The sequence below is a fragment of the Rousettus aegyptiacus genome, unplaced genomic scaffold, assembly GCF_014176215.1.
Source record: "Rousettus aegyptiacus isolate mRouAeg1 unplaced genomic scaffold, mRouAeg1.p scaffold_m13_p_8, whole genome shotgun sequence".
Taxonomy (NCBI): Eukaryota; Metazoa; Chordata; class Mammalia; order Chiroptera; family Pteropodidae; genus Rousettus; species Rousettus aegyptiacus.
Genome location: NW_023416311.1, coordinates 74291384 through 74309008, shown reverse-complemented (window position 1 = coordinate 74309008; position 17625 = coordinate 74291384). Strand labels below are relative to the sequence as shown.

General features: G+C 38.3%; 1 protein-coding gene and 2 pseudogenes across 7 annotated transcripts in view; 2 read left to right on the top strand and 1 right to left on the bottom strand.

The window, feature by feature from the left end:
• MAST4 (microtubule associated serine/threonine kinase family member 4) overlaps window positions 1-17625 on the top strand; it is a 509369-nt gene that overhangs the window by 53659 nt on the left and 438085 nt on the right. The window lies entirely within an intron of this gene.
• LOC118606958 lies at window positions 2340-2458 on the bottom strand (annotated as a pseudogene).
• On the top strand, window positions 11659-11777 carry LOC118607277 (annotated as a pseudogene).

Genomic DNA, 17625 nt, shown 5'->3' with positions numbered 1-17625 from the left:
ATTGTATTCAAATTTGTTGTTTGCACGGAAACGTTTACTTTATGGATGCCGGTAAGCTTTGGATCATCAGTTTGCATTTTCCAGTGCAAGGTGCTGCTAGTGGTGCTGCCACTGCAGAGCTAGATGATCGCCTGTGAAGAGAAGGATTAATTGTAACATGTATGATGTATGAAGACACCGGAGGAATAGGAATAAATACAGGCTACATTATTCTGTTTTAATTTGCATCATGAAATACACATATAGATTACGTAGTTATCTTTTTAGACATAATTGTGAACATACCATCTTGATTCTCTAGCTAAACAAGAAATGTAGTTCCATTCTAGAAAAAAACGAAGTATCTCAAAGAATGGCCTATTTCCAACCAAGTTTTATGTAAGCATAACTGTTACTTGCAGAATAGTTATGGGTTTTTTTCTCCTCTTTTAAAATTATTATCAGCTTAAACCTAAGCAAGTGCAACAACTGGCATATAGTCTTTCAAGAAAACATGGTACTGAGAAGAGAATCAGTGAATGATATTTTTAAACTGAACTTGTAGAAAAGTGGTATTTTGTAAAGAAGCATTATGAGACTGCCAGGGAGTGTTGGGAAAAGGCCTGGTCTTTGAGTCCAGACACTGGGCCTTCTCTGGGCCATTCACTTAGTGACATCTGCACATCCCTTAGGTGTCAGACACTGGGCTCTGTCTCAGGGGAGCAGCAGGAAAGAATTTTTATCCTCACAGCAGCCCGCAAGGTAGGTAGAAAAGCAGTTACTGTCTGGTATCTGGGAAATAGCTGGGCTCGGACTTGAACTTGGGTCATCTGATTGGTAATCTGTTATCTCTGGTATACCACATTGCCATATAGTATACACCCCATCTGGATGCTATCACTTAATCAGACAATGTATGTGCGGACAAATGCTGAAATGCTTTTCATATGTAAGTGGTTTTGATATCCAGGACTGAAAGGTTTCTAGGCCAAATAGAGACCAAACAACCCTCTGTTTTCCTTTACGGATTCTTTTAAAAGTCATCTTAGTTTTGTGTATACCCCCTGAGTGATAACTTAAATTTTGATGCATTTTCTATGATACTGGCCATAGTAAATGCCATCATTTATTCATTGAATCACTTAGTTTTTCAGCAAACATTGGTCAGTATTTCTTCATGTCTCTCACAGACTCTAGGGATGCAAAGATGAAGAAAGCATAGGCTTCACGAATGGTTTGTAGCCAAATAAGAGAAGAACACATACCTGAAAAGATCATTATAATGCTGTATAGAGCATGCTGTGGTAAAGTCCTGAGGGGACAGCCTTCTCACAGAGGGTGAGGCACTGGTTCTGGGTCTTCTAGGATCAGTAGGAGTTTGCCAGATAGGACAGTGGTGGAAGGACTTCCTTGGCGTTTGGCAGAGTGCTCGTGAAGACAGATGTGATGTTTACCCCCATGCATTGCTCAGGGTGGGGGAACCACTGTAGGAATGTGATGCACATGAGCTATAGCCTCCCCAAAGCCAGAGAGCTGTGGGACTGTGACTCATAGTATCTCCAGCCTGACGATGACCAGGGGTTCTTTAAAGAACATCCGTGAGTGTTTAGTAAAACTTTATTGTGTTGTCTGCAGTAACATGAACTTCATGATAAAGATACGGTTGATATGACTTGCTGACCATGATGTAGGAAACATTGTCTTCACGTTGCAAGTCAGTGTTTTTTTTTCCCCTTCTTTAATTCCCCTTCCTCTCCTCCCTCCCCCTCCATTTCCACTACTAACCATGGATGTTGTCATTTCCCTTAAGAACTGCATCTCCGAAGGGGTGGAGTCTCCTCCCACACACTCACAGCAGCACCCTTGGGGCCTGGCACACCCAGGGTATGGTCTGTGGCTCCACCTGGGGCATGAACTCAGGACCTTCTGCGTGTAAAGCAAATGTACTAAGCACGATACTGTGGAGCCACCCAAAAGTCAATGTTTTTTTGCAAGCTTTGGGAGGGATTTTAGTTTTTGAGATTCGGATATTTTTTGATGGTAGCAAATATTTTGGAAATATTATATATATACAAATAATTACCTTGTTAATTGCCAAGATAAAAGAAATATAGTACAATTAATTGTATAATTAATAGTTTTTATTAGTGGTGCTTGAATTTCCTCACCCTCGTATGATTTTTTAGTTAATTTTATTTAATAAAGGATGTGTCATCTTAAAAGTTTAATTTCTCTTAGCATGAGACAACAATTAGTCTCTCAAAACCTTGCTAAAATATGAGAAATCAGATATTAATATGTGTGTGTGTTTTTTTTAATAAATGTGCTGAGTTAAGGAAAACACTACATATATTTTTTAAAGCCTACAGCACCTGGTCTTCCTAGGTGGTCTCCCATCCAAATACTAACCAGGCCTGACACTTCTTAGCTTCCAAGGTCAGACAAAATTAGGCGTGTTCAGGGTGGCATGGATGTAGACAAGGGAAAGCACTATTAAAAACTATTATTTTCTCACATCCTCTAGCTCCCACTGATACCTTCATCAGTGAGAGTTTGATTTGGCATCAAAAAAATACAACCTAAATAACCATAGCTTTAACCTAGTGAGGTTCTCTTTTTCTCACTGAAGGAAAAAATGGGTAAGCAGTATAGCTGATGTGGTGGCTTCAGGGTTGGTGTTCCCTCAGGATCCAGGCCTTTCTCCCCTTATTGTCAACTTTCCCTGCGGTGAAGCTATCTCTTCATGGTCATAAGATGACTATTCTGCTTCTAGTGTTGCTTGCATCTACGTTCCAGACAGGATGAAGGAGATAGGTAAAACACATGCACCTGACTAGAACTCCATCTAAACACCATCTAATTCAGAACTGTTGAGTGGCAGTTCCTTGTAGCAACAAAATCCAGAGAATATAAGTTTCTTTCCTTTTTTTTTTTTTTTTTTAAAGCTGGGCATATTGCTATTCTGAAAAAAATCTGGACTCTGCTAGTAAGAAAAAAGGAGAAAGGGGTATTTGGTGGGCAACTACAGCATGCATCACCATATTCAATGTAAGGAACTTCAAGTGTGCCTGTTCAGAGTCTGGGTTTTTCATGCCTTTGATACCTCACCTTGGAGATGGAATTAATGTTCTTTTCAGCAAGAGGATGACTGAAAAAGAAAATACAAATAAAGCCAAAGTAGACACCTGTATTTGCCCTTAATAAATCGGTAAATAAAATAGGCTCTTTTAAACTTTTTAAAAGAGCACCTAATATATCAGGTACTATTCTAGGCTTCAGGGATACAGTAGTGAAAAAAAAAAAAAACAGACAAAAATCTCTGTCCTCATAGAACTTGCAATCTAGAGTGCTGGCTGAGCTCTTTATAATACTTTATAAATCAAGGTTGTTAAAAAAAAACAATTTTTGGATTATTACTGCCTTTCCATTTTCTTTTTCTATGTTCGAAATTTTGTTGGCTGTATGCGAGATATATGGTTAATGAATTTAGCAACAGCCTTCAATTTTCAGAGAGGCAAAACACAGGCAATCAAAAGTTGTGAGCAGAAAGACTTCTTCAGAGTCTGTCAAATTATTTCATTTTAAGCTCTTCATTTCTCATTTCCATCATGTAAAGTACCTTAATTACAGAATCCTTTTCTTTTCCTAATTAAATATTTTAATACAGTCAAGGATTTTAGTTCTTTAGGCACTTCTTAATGTGTTCGAGAACACTTAATAATCTGAACTTTGGGCATGTAAACGGTTTATTTTAAAATTAAAGGGACGGTGGTATTTTAAAAGAGCGGTCGTCTAGTCATTAGAACGCTGAGCATGCTGGATGCCGTTTATTGCTTCTGTCTGTTTAAAGACAATGAAAAGAAGAAATTGGAAAAAATTCTTCTAGGAGACTGTAGATCATTAGCTACAGAATGTATTTTTTTTAAAAGAAATATTTGCGTGCTCTCTTAAAGATATTTATTTCATTGTGCTTCTTGGTAATTCTGATCTCTTATAGCTGAACCCTCAGTATTGTGTATTTGTGTTGTATGCTACTCTGAGTGTTGTATTTTAACATAAGTCTTAAATACTAAGAAAGATACACCTTTAGGAATGGTCTTCATCTGTTCATTTAAGACAGACAGATACAAATTAATTAGTTAACTTGGTTGTTCGTTATTCATTTATTCCTTCTTTTAACAGTTCTTTTAGTAACTATCGCCAACCAGGCCCTGATTTCTCAGTAGTGAACAAAACAGATCAAATTCTTGATTTCATGGAGCTTAAAATTTATGAGGGGAAGACTGTTAAACAAAATTAATAAAACACATAATTAATGTCAATTGGTGATAACTGCCATGGAGAAAAATAAAGCAGGTCAAAAGGGATAAGAATTGATGGGATGAGTTGCTATTTTTTTTTCTTAATGAATACCAGATTTATTTATAATAAGGATAATAAAAGCACTCCAGGTATTTCTGTTTACACTGGAAATAATAAAGACTCAAGTTTAGATTCAAATACAATCTTAGTTTTACACCATTTACTGTCTTTAAAAGAAGGTCATTTTTTTGTTTGTTTTCTTTTCCCACCAAAATAGAAACAAAATCCAACCCCGGGAGGCTACAACCTCGAGTTGCTATTTTTTATTGGTTAGTTATGTGAAGTCTCTTTGAGAAGGTGACATTTGAATAAAGATCTAAAGGAAGTGAGGAAAAGAGTCACATGGCTGCCAGGGGATAAGCATGTTTAAGATGGAACAGAAAATGCAAAGTCCTTAAATGAGAGCGTGTCTGACTTCGTACTTGTTAAAGGAACCGTAAGGAGGCTACTATAGCTGGACTGGAGTAAGTGAGTGACAGGAAGTATAAAATGAACTCAGAGAGATAATGAGGAAGATTGTTTAGGGCCCTATGAACCATTTGAAAAACTTTTGCTTTTTATACTGGTTGAGAAGAAAGGCCAATGGAAAGCTTTGAACAAGGGAGTAAATGATAAGTCCTAAAACCAAGATCATGCTGGCTACTGTGTTGACAGATTGTGAGAAACCAAAGTAGAAGCAGGAAGAGTCCTGCTGGGAAGTTATTGCAGTAATACAGGTGAAAGGGGATGGTGCTTGGGTCATCTGGTGGTAGAAGCCAAGGTGGTGAAAGGTTGTTGCATCCTGGGTACATTTTGAAGGTAGATCCAAGGATTTGCTGATGGACTGGATGTTGGGTGTAAGGAAGAAAGGAGATACGGATGATTTCTAAATTTTCAGTCCAAGGAATGAGATAGAATTGCCATTTACCAAGGTGTGGAAGATTGCTAGAGGAGAAAGTGATAAAAATCAAGAGTTTGATTTTTGACTTATTAACTTTGAAATACTTCTGAGACAGTCCACTGTAGAAACTAGTAGGCAGTGGGATATAAGAATTTGAAGTTAAGGGGAGAGATCCAAGCTGGAAATACCAATTCAGGAATCATTATCATATATAGGAAGCATTTAAAGACATGGGACTGGATGAGATTGTGAAGGCATTTGAATGTAGACATGGGAGAGAAGAAGGAAAGATAAGATTTGTCCAAAAATCAATGGGAAAAAAAAGAATTAGAAACAGACTCACAGAGAACTCAGAAAATGCACAAAACCTTTAAAATAACTATTCATATATTCAAGGAATTATGAGACTGAGAATTTTTTCAGAGAATTGGAAATTATAAAAACAAGTGAAAAATGTTATAACCAGAAAATGAAATAATAAGATTGAGAATGTAATGGATGGGTTTAATGAAAGATTCAATTCATTTGAAGAATTAGTTAACTAAGCATATTCTTATCATACCATCTAGCAATTGTACTCTTTGCTATTTAAGGGAGTTGAAAACTTAACATTCACACAAAGAACTTTATATGGATGCTTATAGCAGCTTTATTCATAATTACTAAATTTGGAAGCAACCAGGATGTCCTTTAGCAGGTGATGAATAAATAAACTGGTACATTTAGATAATGGATTATTACTTAGTGCTAAAAAGGAATAGGCTATCAAGCCATAAAAAGAGATAGAGGAAACTTAAATAAATATTACTGAGTGAAAGAAGCCATTTTGAAATTTATATGATTCCGATTATATAACATTCTAGAAAAGACAAAACTGTGGAGACAGTGATTGCCAAGGATAGGAGGGAGGGAGAGATAAATTGGCAGAGCACAAAGGATTTTTAGAGCATTGAAAATACTCTGTATGATATTTGAATGATAGATATATATCATACTATATTTGTCTAAACCCATAGAATGTATAACACCATGAGGGAACCACATGTAACAAACGGACCAGTCTGGTGGGGATATTGGTAATGGAGGTAGCTGTGCATGAATGGCGGCAGGGGGTATCTGGAACATCTCTGTACTTTCCTCTCGATTTTGCTATGAATCTAAAACCGCTCTAAAAAAACAGAGGTAGAGCCAGCCCCACACAAAGTTTTAAAAAAGATAACTGGAAAGTCATGAAAATTTTCAAACTGAAGGAGGGAAAAGAATTAAAGAGCTCAATGAGATGTGGTACAAAGATCTAACATACATGTAATTGGAGTTCAAAAAAGGAGAAAAGAGAAAACAGAACAGAGTAATATTTGAAGAGATCTTGACAAAAAATTTCAAAACTAGTAGAGGAGGAACTGGAGAAGAGTTGAATGTGGTATACAGAGAGACTTCTTTGGAGGAGTTTTGTGTAAAGGCGAGCAAAGAAATGAGTCAATGGCGAATGGAACATGGGGACAAGGACGTTTTTTATTTGATTTTTTAAAAAGATACTAGAGCATGTCTACATGCTGATAGAATGAGCCAGGAGAGGACTGTTGGTACAGGGAAGTGGGGACAATTTCTTGAGCTACGTCTTTCAGTAGGTAACACTGGCTGGGAGCCAGTGGCAAGAATACAAGCATTTCTGCATAACTGCCCTCAAGTCCCTGTTTGGCTTTAAATTGTATAATTAGGAAAGTAGATCTACTATAAGAGTATTATTTCTTATAAATCATAAGTATTTTATATAATTCTCGCTATCATTGATGTACTCTAGTATTAATAGCATATGTAAGCAAAATCCTTCTCATGTCTCACTCTGTTGTCCACTTACCTCCTGCTTCCAGTTAGATATGGAGACACCAATTTAGATCCCTTGTAGATGTCCTTTAGTGGCAATATTTGAACTATAGAATCATCAAGAGAGCTGACTTGGAAGACAGACTGCTGAGGTGTGAATCATATTTTCTCTACTAATCAGGTATAGAAAATTGGGCAAATTATTTAACCTGTTGGAGCCTGTTTTCTAATTGGTAAAATTCGGTGGGATGGTATATTAGTACCTACACTATGGGGTTATTATGAGTATTGAATGAGTTAGTACATATACATTTCTAGAACAGTGCCTTGCACATAAGAGATATTCAGTAAATGTTTCTTGGTACTATCTCTGATTCTGGGAAAACCTATTGAAAGTGGAAGAATAGTTTTCACATGAGTTATATGTTACAGCTTCCTGGGGCTCTTAAATACCAAAGCCTAGATTTACCCCTTGAAGTTTTGATTTAATTGGTCTTTGGTCAGATCCCTAGACCATTATTAGTACTTTGTTAAAAACAAACACACTTCAGTTATTCTAATTTGTAGCCAAGGTTGCATTGCCCCTAAAAGGTGATTAATTCAGTTTTTCAGCATTCCTTGTCTTAAAGAAGCTTTGTACTAGGCTTCAGTTTGCCAAGACCGTGTTTACAAATGTGTTTTGGGTTGAACCTTTAACAGTTCACTCATATTTTTATTCTGGATGACTTTGAAATGTCTGTGGTGGTAATGATGTTTATCTCTACAGACCCCTAACCAGCTAGAAAAAGTATGTATTATTCTTGTTTTCCATGTCATATCTGCTAATCTATATTCTGCTGTATGATTCTCTCGAATGGGACTTCACAGTCTGGGAGAAATTGCACAAATCACAACAAATGAATTGTGCGGCATGCCAAAAATCAAATGGAATATTCATTCTCGCACATTTGCTTTTTATGTGACTTAAAATGCACAGCCTTTGGGACAGTTGTTATCACATTGACTCCATTATGGCAAAGAAAGCTAATTTAGTAGAGAAATTGGCTAGAGTGTCTCCTCTAATAGAAATAAACACGAAACCACTTTAGTGTCTCTTCTTTTTAAGAACTGCCGTTTTCCCATAAAATTTACAAGCCCACAGATTGATACAGAAACCCCTATAACTCATGTGGCTGTGGCTTTATAATTTTGAATATTATTTCCCCATAAATTAATGGTACTGAGAAATGTGAGGCCATTTTAAATCATAGCATGCAAATGAATCAACTTTTGCCTTCGTTAGTTAAGAAGCCAGATGAGTGAACATTTGCAATGCAGTGTAGCAAGTGCTGGGGTAAGGACAAATGCTGGGGTTGCATGAAGGCCTATAGCAGGGCAACTCCCTGGGGGCTTGCAGGGTAGAGGGGGGCAGCACAAGGAAAGAGGCAGAGTCCACCCTGAGAGCCACTGCAGGATGAGTAGGGGTTGCCAGATGCCAAGGAGAGGGGTGGAGAAGGAGGGGGAGCACCATGTTTTCAACTAAGGAGAGGAGTATATGCCGGGGGAGATGCCTTATCATTAAACTGGGCTCCTTGGTTCATTTAGAAACAGCGGGTTATCCTAATTGTACTATTGTAATATTACTGCCCGTGTCTTGTTCCTCAGGAGGAAACCCTCCTTATTTTGTTTTTCCGTAATTCTTTTTCATGAAACCAGTTCCATTTTTTAGGATAGATAATTATCTTATCACATTTCTGTTGGCCCTTGTCCCCTTTTCTTTTCTCTCATCTTCTGATATGGCCTGGACTATACCCCCAAATGCTGCCACAGCATTTTCTAGTGCAGCGGCCTCCGGTTAGCAGCTCCACTGGCATGGTTTATCACAAATGTCCCCCTAGTTAATCTCTGTCCTTGTTCGTGCTGGATTCCCACTCCACCACTCATCACTGTGGATGAATTTTGTTCTCTTTTTCATTTTACTGCCCACAGACTGAAATTTTGGGAATACCACCTGTTTGCTTGATACTTTTGGTCTGTGGAATGGGGTTGCTGCTACTAATAGCATTTCCAACAAATGATAATTTCTGTTCTCCAGCAAATGGTGATTGAATTTGGTATTCACATTGTCAAAATGTAATTCGTTTTCACCTGTTCATCTTAATTTGAAAATGAGAAGGACCAGCTCCACTATTTATCAATAGTGAGACTCGCTTTTAAAACAATTTCATTTTGGAGTTTGCTTTAACAGTTGATGACTTAATTTTTTCCCTCATGCATTGAACTTTAGATTGCTTAATTTGTTGAATCACATCTTATTCATTCTATATTAAGGAGAATTTTCCACTTGAATTCAGATGAGGAGGAAGCGATTCTATGGGAATAGTGAGTTGGCCCCAACCCTTGCACCAAATGCCAGACCACTGAGAGTGCAGTCAAAGTTGTGCTATTTTGGACCAAATTTGTTTTGTATTGATCACAACCTGAGATACAAAGAAAGAACTAGAGTTATAATTTTATTTTCAGCTTTATATTCTGTAATTTGACATTAGTACTCATGGTCAAGAAGCTTAATGTAGTTAACTCTAAATTTTGAGGGGATTTTATATACAGTTTCTGTCCTGAGAAAGTCTCCTTTACAGTCTGTTTCAGTATTAACATCACCTCTGCATAATTAATCTGACATTTTAGTTCTTTTGCTTGTAGCAAGAAAGACGTTTGAAACCCATTTTCTAAGCTTTTCTCCCCGTTTTGGAAAGGGTTCGAAAGACGGCTGTTCTGCTTAGGTTGGTAATTTGCACCCATGTAAGAAAGGACTGGAGTGGGTTGTGGGAGGTGCCGAGGGACGAGTAGTCTTAGAACTCAGCAGGTCTCCCACCTGTCCTAGTTAGGTCCCCCCAAGAGGGAGCATTTCCTTCTCTGTAAAATGGGAAAGTAATAGGACACACCCCACAGGGTGACTGTAAGGTCTAAATGTTAATTTATGTGAAATGCTTAGAAGAGTGCCTGGAGTATAGGAAATGCAGCAGTGTTATTGGCTCTGTATAATTTTGTTTAAGAGAATCCTTAGGACCTTAGACTTAATCTCTTAAGAAAACTGTTTTTGCTTGTAAAATATGATCTGCTTAACATTTAGAAGTAGTAGAAGGAAGAAACTGGGGCTAGAGCAAACGCAGCCTTGGCAGAATTTGATCTCCAGCTGCTGGTTGCTCGGAGATTAGGAACAGTGGAAGTGAGCAGAGCCGCTGTGAGAGATGGGAGGAATCCGGTGAGGTAGGAATCTGAGAGCTATCCTAGACTTGCTTAGCAAAAAATAAAGTAGGGAAGTGTCCAAAGCTCTAAGAATAAGCAACTTAGTGGATACAGTGAGAAAGCAGCAGCCACAGTGCAAGCTCCTGTTCTTAAATCTCAGTCTAGTGCTTGTATCAGAATTCAGAGGAACACTGGAGAACGAGCATGAGAGAATTTTTCTGTCATCCAGCATCTATCACATCTCAGCTTCCTTTTCAGAAAAGCCAGTTTTAAAGAGATGCAAGGGTAGTTTCCGTCCCTAGAAGGTTTGTCCCAGAGGTAGGGTGCTGCCTGTATATCCGATTCCCTAGAATGGGTGCTACTGGCGGGAGAGGGGTGAACCAATGCTTTATTTAAAATAAGAAGAGATCAGTTGTTAAAGTGAACAGGATCAGTTTTCACATAGCTCTTCGTTTCTTTGTAAGACTGTGGCTAGAGCAGGCTGGGGCTGTTGGGGGTGAGACCAGAGTTGGGAATGGAGACGGTGGGAGGGAGCTGGTAAGATCACGTACAAAGGATTGTAGATTGCTTTAGTAATGTGGAGATTCTCTCCCCTGGATTCACTAGGCAGTGGTGGGGGTCGGGGTGGTAGAGAGCAGAAGAGAGCCAAGACTGGCAGCTCCCTAGGCTGGGAAGACCATCAGGTGAGGAGAGTACGAACTTGAAGCTGCTGGCTGAAGAGGGATTTGAAAGTGATCCTCCACAGTGCTCAGCCTAGAGAACTCCGCCAGCACCAAGGGGAGTTATTTCTGGAATGAGTGAGCGAGTACAGTGGAGAGCACAGAGGAAAGAATTGCAATTTTGGCCTGGGTCACTGGTGCCTGCATTTGAAAACGGGTGACATTTGCATTGTGCCTGGAACGAAGAATGCAACTTTGCCAGGAGACACAGGGCAAAGGCAGAATTAGAAGATGAAGGCTTATCTCCCAAGTGAGGACTCGAAATGTCTGCCCAGCACTCAGCAAGCAGGGGAAAGTGACAAGAGATGAGCCCGAGAGGCCAGGGCAGCGCAGGCACGTGCGTGGCTTTGCGGCGTCTCGTGCAAGGTTGGGTAGTTTACACTGCAGAATTGGGGTGATATCCAGTGAAGGTGTGGCAATTAACCTTCTGCACTATGTGCTTATAATTTTTGTCAAGCTATTACAGAAGTTGACAGTCCCTGTGTTTCCTGATCTTTTTCAAAAGGAAGTATAAGAACAAATGCTCCAAGGTCAAATATAAATGGCTCTTGGAGTTACTGTTATTTTGAATTAGTCATAGATCCAGAACTTTCTCCAGTGTGTCTGCTTGGTCATGTGTGGGTCTCAGTTTAAAAAAAAAAAAAACAAAAACAACAACAAAAAAACATCTACAGCCATGCCACCCTGAACATACCTGCTTCTATCTGATCTTGGAAGCTAAGCAGGGTTGGGCCCGGTTACTACTTGGATGGGAGACCACCTAGGAAGACCAGGTGCTGTAGGCTTTAAAAAAAAAATTAAAAAATAAATAAAATATGTAACTAAAATATTTTAATTTCAAAAAAAAATCATACTAATTTGTAATAATTTACCACCCCTAATCTTTGATTTACTTTGTCCTGGTGGATCAGTTCCTCCAGAGTTTATTATAAATCAGGACTCTGGAAGCTGCTTAATTATACTACCTGATAAACATAAGCTATCTTGTCATATTTTGGATAAACTATGCTAGTTTATGAGGAAGTTTTGGCTGGAGAAATCCTCAAAAACTACTTTTAATTGAAATTGTATAGAAAGAAATTAAGCAAAAGATTTTTTTTTCCCCACTGAAGATTGCAGGCAGCGTATGTCACTAGAACTATTTTGTGCTGACTTCCTTATAAGGACAAACACAGAATTGGTTTAAAAAAAAACGAAGGGCTATGATTAGGAGGTTGGTTAGAGGAGTAAGCATGATTTTTTTTTTACTCTTTTGTAACTGAAAAGGTGACATGAAGATGTTAACTTGAAAATTTTTGAACAAACCCAAACATTAATCATATATTATAGTTTTCCTGAGATAGTCCTCATTTACACTGTCTCAGCGTAATTATTAAAAGCACACCCTTTTACTCTAAAATATTCCAGTTTGGAAAGATAAATCGTCACTTTACCCATACCTAGGTCTACCTCCCTGACACAACTGTTTTTACTTTGTTACTATTTAATCTTTGACCCACTGCATTGTTTTTATTTTATTTTATTTTTTAAATTTTATTATTATTATTTTTAAAAACATTTTATGTTTTTATTTTTCCCCTTCCCCCTCCCCTCTGGTAACCACTAGTCCATTGTCTATGTCCATTAGTCTCTTTTGGTTTATCCTGTTCATTTGTTTCTTTTAGGTTTATATCCCACATATAAATGATACCATATGATTTTCATCCTTTTCTGTCTGGCTGATTTTGTTTAGTATGATTATTTCAAGGTCCATCCATGCAGATACATTATTTTTATATGGTTGCTCTAATGGCGTGCATGCCATCTCGTTATCTTTTTAACCCTGTCTTCTCATCCTGCCATCTTGGGGTTAAGGTTTTTATCCTCCTGCTGTATGTCAGTCATTGCCTGTATGTTCCAGTGGGAAGGTGGTGGAAGGGATAAGAGCAAAAGAGGCCCCGCCAGCTGAGTCTGGTCTTTTGTAGAAATTGTTTTCCCTAAGAACCCCATCTAGAAACTGCTGTGACTGAGTCGTTGGCTGGAAGTAGATTCCATACTTACCCCTACCTGCAAAAGTTTCTGGGAAACTTTCAAATTCTGTGTTAGAGGACGACAAGGAAGAAGGGGCTTAAAATGGTAGCCAGTCCACAGAGCCTGCCACATCTGTAAAGAATTCTTTTGTTTCATAGGGAAGTATGGTTTTTGGAATAATAATTTTCTTTCAAGAGTTAACCATGGCCACACCACTCTTCTGATTCTTTCAAATCCTCGTAAGTGACTTAATTTTGTTTAATGTAAATATGCAGTGTATTTTATGATATCTGGGGCTGCTATGAATCCAAACCATGTTTTGTCAATGTTGGATACAAGTGATGAAATGTAATCGAATTACATATGCCTGAGTTTTAGCTCTCTTACCTAGATTATCTACGCATAGGTGGATAGTCTTCTCTAGTTCCCTTTTCCATTCCCTTAGAAAAATTGCCCCTAACCATTGATGCTTGGGAAATGTAATCTTTTTTCAAGTTGAAAATTTTGTTAGATATGCTCTTCCTTTTTTCTTCTTCCTCCTTTATCCTATAGTCCATTCTTTTTTTTCCTCTTCCTTTTATGCCTTAGTCACTTTCACTTTAACATGCATTTTTAAATCTTAATGAGCTATTGCAAAATAAGTATTATTTTATTTAAATGCATTTGCATTTCAAAACATTCTATATCCCCAAGGATGCTGGAAGAAATTAGGAATGAGAGTACATAATATCTTAACATTAATGTAATATAAATCTTTTCCCCTTTTTTTACTGTTATAGCGTTTCTAAGATCAGTTCTGTGGTGCTGTGTGTACATATAGTTTGTGTCTCCAGCTGTTGTCTGGGTTGCATCTACCCATTTTACTTATCTACTTTGTCACTGATGGGCACTGAGGTTGCCTCTTGCTTCTCTCTCCTTCTTTTTACCCCATAATGTCCTAGCAGTCTTTCCCAGGGCTCTCTTCATGTGCGTGAACATACCTTCATAGTATGTAATTTCCTTGCCCATTCATCTTGGGAAAGGCGCATTCGCCAGCAGGGCAGTCACTGTCAGTGGCCGGTTTTATCAGAGTGCAGCTTCACCCAGACCCCAGACAGGTGGGCCAGCACACACAGTGCTTCAGTGGACATTCCTATTCATGTTGCCTTATGGACTCGAGAGAGTTTCTGTGGGACTTACACACAGGAGCTGAACTGTTAGGTCATGGGATAATCATATACATCATTTTACTTCAGCAGTGCCTGAGTGCTTTCTCTAGTGGTCACACCAGGTACAGTTCCCCAGCAGTTATGTGTGGTTTCCCGTGTCTCCACATACCTGCCTGTACTTGGTATCTTCTGGCTTCCTCTTTATCCATCTGCTAGACATAAAGTAGTAACCAGTGTGTTTGAGCATGCCATCAAATGTATATTTTTTGTGTGTATTTTTCTCTTCAGAAAATTCCTCGCTCATATCATTTGCTTATTTTTCTACTGGAATTACCTTTCTTTTGTTGATTTGTAGATGTTTCTTTTATATTATAGAAATGAATCCTTTGTCATTTTATACATTTAAAATATCTGTTTATAGTTTATCAGCTGTTTTTGCATTTATTTTATGTGTATATCTTTAGACAGAAATTCTAAATTTTGATAATAATTGTTTTTGTTGTTTTCTTTGTTTTTGTAGATTCCTAGGCCACCAACCTGGTTCATTTCTGTTTTTTGAGTTAGATTTTCTAAAAGCATTTATTATTCCTTAATTTTGAAGAACATTATTTTTACTTAGAATCATATGAAATCACTGTGCCTTTCTGATACATAAATTGTTATATTTTTATCTATTGGAACTACAATAGTCTAGATTTTTAAATCTGCAGGCAGAATAGTTAACCTAATTGAAGTAGAACTAGAAAGTTTTAGCTTCTTTCATGGTTTTTGAGCCTTTATCTTCATTAGCATATCAAAGTGGTCATGTACATGAAACTGTATTTTGCATTGTTATGTTTAGTTAAAAATGTAAAAAGCATTATATAGCATAAGATCTCTAGATTACACAAAGTCTGAAACAGTCATCAGATGGAAGAGTATATTAATTTAGCTTTGTTTTCCCAGAAAAGAACTTAGATAAATAATGTGAAAGTTAAAGCTTGACAAGAATGTGACTAATCATCAAGTCATAGAATCTGATGTTCTCTTAAAAGAATGAATATACTGCATGGGAATTTTGAGAGTCTAAACTTGGAAAGGATGACTTTGGAATAAAATGTTTTATTGACTATGCTTCAATAAAGTGTAATAACTAATTTTGGGGGGAATGGGGGAGGAGAGAGATAACAGTCTGAAGAAAGTCACTGTCTTCCCTTTGAATATATCCAAAAAGTAACTACCCGCTTAGTTAGTTGTGAGAGAGTTTCTGGACCCTCGTGGTCAAAAGCCACTTAGCTCTTCAAAGAAAGAGCATGGAGATGCAAGACTATTTCTTGGTATGTATGGATGAATTTCAGAGAAGGAAAAATACTAAATTTCTGTCTTGCTTTTGCTTCGTTATTTAAGAGAATGATAAGATGATGGAAGGGATAAGAACAAACTTGGTAAGAGAGATTAGGAAGCTAAGATGAATGAGAAGCTTGGACAAAAGCACCTTTTGGTCTAGGTGAGTTTAGATTCTCGGATTTGAATGAACTGCATCCTGAGATATTGCTAAATTTAGAGCTGACCTACCTTTCAGTATTCCTGGGAAGTGAGAGTGGTGCCAGAAGTAGAAGTAGTGGTGTCTAATTTTTAAAAGGGTAAGAGGTAGATTCTGCTACATTGATTTGGACTCCAGACAGAATCCTAGACTAATTAATCTACAGATTATGAGGCTGTTGTTAGTCAAGAGTCCTCAGCCACAAACAACAGAATCCAACTCTGAATAACTTAAACGTACGAATGGATCTTACTAAAGGATATTGAGTGTCTTGATAGAAAGACTGTAGAACCAGTCTCAGAAAATGGCAGACACCAGGGGAAGCCAGATAGCTAAAAACACAGCCAGCCTTTGCTGAGGGAAAGGAACTGTTAGAGAGCTGCTGCTGGGGTCCCACAGTTAGACGTTCACTGCTGTCTGCTGAGCTCGGCACCTGTATGCATTCTGAATTGACCTGGCTTTTCTGTGCCATTCACTGCAAACTCAGAGTCCTGATAGACACAGCTGTTTGCTGAGCTTAGGTTAAGTTTTCTATGCTCTCATTAGCTATGCTCTAGTTGCCTGTGTTGTGGGAGAATATGCGTAAATTTTGCTTCCTTTTTACCTTGTTTAGAGGGAAGCGAAGATGCCCATTCCCTGCCAAGTCTCTCTCACTTCCTTCAAACATAGGAAGAGTGTTTAGAAATTGGAGATCCAGTGGGAACTGCAGTGTTCACTACAGTAGTCATAGGAAAGGAAAGAGATTGCCAGTGAGGTTAAGTATGGGCCAGTCTTATCAGGTGAAACCTATCCTGGTTGATGGGCTTCCTCAGAATGGTAAAAAAAAAAAAAAAAAAAAAAAAAAAAGTTCTGAATTTTAGAAAGGCCTTTGCTAAATTTCCTGACAAAAAAATTAAATGTACAAATCATAACAGAACATCTGATCCCAAAGAGGGTTGGGGGATGTGAGTTATGCCTTGAGACATCTCAAGAGGGGAGAGCCGGGACTCCTTAATGAGTTGGCCAAGAACATCAGGGGATGCTCATCAACTCTGCTTTTGAAGTTAAGCTGGAAGGGACAGTGAGCACACTAGAGCAAAGGGGTGAATCTAACAGGACGAAATTTAATAGGGAATAAATATTACATCTTGTCCAGATGTTCAGAAAACCAGCTGCATATAAGTGATAAATAAATAAGTCACCACTTTATAGCATCACGTGTGGAGATGGCTTTAACATTTTAGTTGAATGGGAGCATTATATAAGTCAATAGTTTGATGTCTTTAAAACAAAGCAAAACAAAACTCCTAAGATGGTCGTACAGTGTGTTAGTGGAAATAAAGTGTATATCACAAGAGAGAGATTTTCCCTGTATTTTGTGTGGATCAGATGACATATGAAGTATCCATTGATTCTGGCCACACTCAAGAATGCTTTCTTTTCTTTTTCTTTTTGTTTTTTGGTAGAGAGTGGCCAAGATGCAAGTGGAAGGGCAGTTGAAGGAATGAGTTGTTCTCCTGGAGACCTGGGTAAAAGGGTTGGGTTGTTATCTGCATGCGCAGGCCAGGCCGGTGTCTGGAAGAAGGAGTAGGTGGAACCACCACAGCGGGGCAGAGCTAAAGCCAGCGGATGTTAGTTGCAAAGAGGGAGATTCCTAACCCTAAGAGCTGGCTACACCTTGGAGGACAGAAGGAAATCGCACGTCATTTGTGACCGCTCATTGTGACCATCTAGGCTGTGGGGGAAGTTCAGCGATTCCACAAGCCTTTTTGCCCACATTACTCTCATAGGCCTTAAGATTTCCAGATTGTTGAAGTTCCCCAGAGGGCTTTCCTCACAAGGCTATTGTAAATTTTAATATCTGCACCATCTTAGTGAAAGACCCAGAATAGCTTTCAGATGTGGGAATATGAATTCATCATAAACTGGATGGGAGGGTCTTAATGAAGAGTGACACGAGACGATAGATATTTG